The sequence below is a fragment of the Mandrillus leucophaeus genome, unplaced genomic scaffold (assembly GCF_000951045.1).
Source record: "Mandrillus leucophaeus isolate KB7577 unplaced genomic scaffold, Mleu.le_1.0 Scaffold1742, whole genome shotgun sequence".
Lineage (NCBI taxonomy): Eukaryota > Metazoa > Chordata > Mammalia > Primates > Cercopithecidae > Mandrillus > Mandrillus leucophaeus.
This window is the reverse complement of record NW_012101746.1, coordinates 103,649-108,232: the sequence shown is the minus strand read 5'-3', so window position 1 is coordinate 108,232 and position 4,584 is coordinate 103,649. Positions and strand designations below refer to the sequence as shown.

The following is a 4,584-nucleotide window of genomic DNA, read 5'->3' as shown; positions in this document are numbered from 1 at the left end:
AGTCTTTGATGTCTAGTTCAGTCTGCCGTCTTCTGCATTGGCAAGGGCCTACTGAACGCTTTCTATAGTGAGTGTAGGTCACCCTCTGGCTTGTTCCACACACAGATGTGAGTGTGGTGCGTGCAATCCTTATAGCGAGAAGAATCCAGGAATACTATATTCCATTAATAACAAAGATTTGTGTAAAAATGGCAATTTGATCCTGACATAACATATTTGCCAGTTGTTTCTAGTTCCCCTTTCCTGCTCTTTGTAGCTGTCCAGATCTTCTGACTGCATCATGGTGTGGATCTGTTTACTCTAGCAACTCCTCTGGCTTCTGAGGAGGCATTTCTTTTTTTTTTTTTTTAAGAGTATCAAATCAAATGATTTTATTATGAAAGATAAGCCATTTATTGATCATTCACTTTTCTAAAAAAACACAAATGTGAGGATAAAATAAACATACCTAAGACTCAGTGGCCCCTCCAGGACAGGAAGCAGCCCTGGACAGAGAGCCTGCAAACGAGTTTCCTTATGTCTAATGTCTGAACTTCTCACACATTCTAGGATTTCATGTCTCATTACCTACTACAAAGGAAAGGAAACTGGCTAGAAGATTCATGTACAAGAAGGTCACAACTTTAAAGCTATCTGATGCTAATGACTTGTACAATCTGGTTTGCAAACTCTGAGAGACAGTATCAAATAAACACTGTCAAAGACTACTCCCAGCTAAACTTTCTGTCATTGTTCTTTGAAATTGTCTTTGGGACTGGCTATGTTCTCACTGTAGCTTCCGTTTATTCCACAGTACAAACCCTCAAGTGCACTCGCAGTCTCCATGTTCAAGTATAAAAGTCTGTTTCAGGACAACCCTGGATTGCTGTAGTGTTTCTCTGTGTAGTGTCTACTTGGTGTCATGCCCTTGGGCAGGCTGGCCAAATGGCAGCACAATGCAGGGGGCGACACGGTCAACTTTCCCACTGCCGAACTTGCTCCCCTTTCAATCTGGTCACTGCCCATGGTCAAGGTTGAATCTTGAGATCAGTGATGACCTTGGCCTATCTTCGGTCTGAAGTTGCACTCTTACACAACCGAATCCACTTCTTCACCAGAAATTAGCTTTCAAAAGGTGTCAGGCATATTCTTAGGAAGTGTCCTGAGATGGAGCTGGAGGGTCCTGGCCTTCGGGCTCTGGTGGGGGTGCTGGCACAGCTGCTTTTTTCTGGGCCGCCAGGAACTCATGAATTGCTCGTTCTATTTGTGGCCTGATGGTGTGGTTAAGTTTTGGATCCACCACCTGAGAAATAATCCTGTCTACCCCAGCTTCCAACATCCCTGACTGAACCACACTCTGCCTCAGACCATTTCGCAATTGGTTTTTCTTCATTGTAGGATTCCATTCCTGCTTGTCCAGATGTGTTGACACAAAATTATCCACTTTCTGCCTCAGGTTTTGGTAAGCTGGCTTGGTGTCCACGTCGGCCAGGCAGTCCCGGCGGAAGCTGTCAAAAAGCCCCGTCTCTTGAGCTGTTCCACGATGAGACCGATGAGCAGCGGGTCGCCGGCAGGCAGCGAGGCCGGGTTGACTGGGCCACCGCCCCCGCTGTCCCCAGTAGCACCAGTCGCTGCCCCGGCAGAGGCCTGGCCGGCTCCGCCACTGCCCACCGCGCCCATTCCCCCGCCGCCGCCGCGGTCCGCCATGGCTCTGCCCCGGGCCCGCAAGGGAGACCGACCATAGCTTCTTCTCCAGGACAGAAGGCCTTGAACGTGTAGAGGTGGCGAAGGGGGCGGTGAAGGAGGAGGGCCCCAAGGAGGCAGCGGCAGAGGTGACGGTGGTGGTGAAAGCGGTGGCGATGGCTGCGGGGGCAGTGGTGGGGGCGGCGGCAGCGAAGGCCAGCTCTGAGACAGCAGAGGTTGTGGTAGACGCCCTGAGGAGGCATTTCTATTTTAAAAAGAGGGGTTTGCTGAGGGCAGCTATCGCAGCAAGAGAGTGACTGGAAATAATTGCTAGCCGTCTCCTGGTGGCAAGTGAAAGAAACTGAACTAGAGAACGCGGAAAAGAGGATTTACTGGTTAATGGAACTAGAAGGGAGGGGCGGTGTCAACATTAGGGACAACTGGAACCAGGGACTTGAACATTATGAGGAATTCTGTTCCTGCTGGTCTTGGCTTCTCTGAGCATCAGCTTATCTGCTCACATTGGCTTCTCAGATGGCTGGAGCCGTAGCTGCTCCAGCCTCCCACATTTACAGTTCCAAGACTGGAGAGGAAAGGTCCTCTCTCCTAAGCTCAAGTTTGAAAAGACCAGAGGAGAATTCTGATTGGCTGTATGGGGGTCACATGTTTATTCCTGGGCCAATCACAGTGACCAAAGCATGAGACTTCATCACTGGCTCAATTGGATCAAGTACCCACCTCTTGGCACATATTGGAAACGTTCACCAGAACTACCTGGTTTGAAAAGGCATCTGCCTAAGGATGCTGTTCTAGGCACTGTTTTAATATATTTTTCCTTGAAGTTTTCCTTCCCTCTATTTCCTTGTATTTATGTATTTGTAAAATGACATCAAAGACGGAGCCTCTCTTAGGTCCTAATTTCTCTACCAAGTGGTAGCATCTGAATATCCTTAACAAAGGGGAGTGGCCAATGTCTCTTTTAACAAGGAGGGTGTGGTTAGGGCAGGCGCCTCAGGAGCCCAGGGCAGGGTTCAGGCCGGGTAGCCCTGAGAAACAGGGCCCATTTAGTATGTGTGAAATGCGGAGCACACACTAAATGGGCTGCAGTGGAAATCCCGCATCTGAGATACTGGAGTGGTTTCTGTATTTCTGGATGCTGGTAGATAAGAACCAGAAATTTCTGTGTGCTGAAAACTAGAGCGCAGAAAGATTGGTGCTTGTTATATGAGGTGAGAGAGGGAAAGAGAGAGAAACTGTGCCGATTTTGTTTCTGACCCTGTGCTCACCACCTTCCTCTCTTTTTTGGCATGTCTCTCAACTCAGAAGTTTGCTTGGGGGCTTCCCCAGCCAGTTCTGTGCTCCTCAAGGCAGGAAACAATGCTTGCCAATCTTTTGGACTCTTTTTTAATCGGCTTGGAAATTAATCAGAATAGTGCCAGGTACCTGCAATTGTAAAAAAAAAAAAAAAAAAAAAAAATTAGCTACCCACAGGCTTGCCTTCTCAAGTTAAATTTAAATCCTGAGGAGAAAATGACATACAGCTCTGTTCTATACCTCCAGGTATGGAAACCACCGCCTGGGATTAAAGCATCAGTGAAGATGCTGCTTTGGAGAGATTCAGATTTTAGAGAAGAAAGGAGGTCATGAGAGATCATTACTTTATCACTGAACTGGTAAGAATTATAAAGAGGTTGCTTTTTGCTTTTCTTGTATATATGCACTACATTCGTTTTTTTTTGGTGTGACAACAGTGTTTATAAAGGACCAAATGTTCACTCTGCTAATGACAGTTGACGTTTCTAGTCATCTGAGAAACAAGGATGCTTAATTTCAAGAGATGTGCATCAAGATGGTACCAATGGGTACAGAGTGTAGACTCTTTGGGAAATTAAACACTCAGAATGGATACAGGTTTAATTTAGCTCAAAACACACTTAACATATACAGTAGGGCAGTTTGTCTGCAATGCCTAACTATTCTTTATGCCCATGACCTTGGTTCATTTATCTCCCCAGAATTCGATCAGGAGTAGCCTCTTGCCACAGCGGTGGCAAGTCTGCTGCCAAGTGGCTAGCCTATTACTGGGAGCTTTGATAAAATAAAGATCTTGATTCAATAGCGCAGGGGTGGAATCTGAGACTCTGCATTTCTAATTAGTTTCTGGGTGATGCCAAGGCTGCTGGTCCCAGGGTCACACTTTGAGTAGCAAGGGACCAAGTCACAGAGACAGGGGGAGTTAAGAGCCCAGACACCTTAATTGTGTAGCTGATGTGAATGTCTGGGAGCTTCTGGTGCAGAGAATCCCAGACAAGCCCTAATTTGTCCTCCGAGTCCTGTTTGTCCCATTTTTATTTTCCCCCTGCACTTCCATGGATTCCACAAGAGATGTGTCCTTGAACAGAGCCCCTTTTCTGAGCTAATTTAAGGGGGTTCTATCCTTTTCTTGCAACCAGATGAGCCCTTGCTAGTTCAAGAAACAATTACATCAGTATTTAGAGAAGAGTCCACATGTTAGGCGTGTATGAGGTACAAATAACCAGACTCTGCCTTCCCCTGCCTATGGCCTGTAACTTTCTCTTTCTTCCTTACCTCTCCATCAGCTGAACACTTCATCTGTGCCTTCAGGGCAAGACCTTCTTTTGACCCTGTTAGCTTGCTCATTTCTCTAATCGACTTGTCTAGTTAAGAGATATAGTTTCAGAATGGAAACACCTCCAATACTACAAAGTGAAGAAAGCAGAGCATTTAACTGTTTCATATAAAAACAATCTGAAAATACAGTAAATGAATCCATGGCTAAAAGCCTAAACAGTAAATTTATTTGCAAAGTGAATCACACATCAGTCGTGCTTTTACTGTAGCCCAGAATAATTTCTAGTTATAGCAACACTAAATAGAAAATAGCTTGTATTCCATTATTTA

General features: G+C 45.9%; 1 pseudogene across 1 annotated transcript; it reads right to left on the bottom strand.

The window, feature by feature from the left end:
- Nucleotides 1-369: 369 nt before the first annotated feature.
- On the bottom strand, nucleotides 370-1,906 carry LOC105537562 (annotated as a pseudogene). The gene has a single exon (XR_001005733.1). The product of XR_001005733.1 is annotated as a biorientation of chromosomes in cell division protein 1 pseudogene (transcript).
- Nucleotides 1,907-4,584: the final 2,678 nt, after the last annotated feature.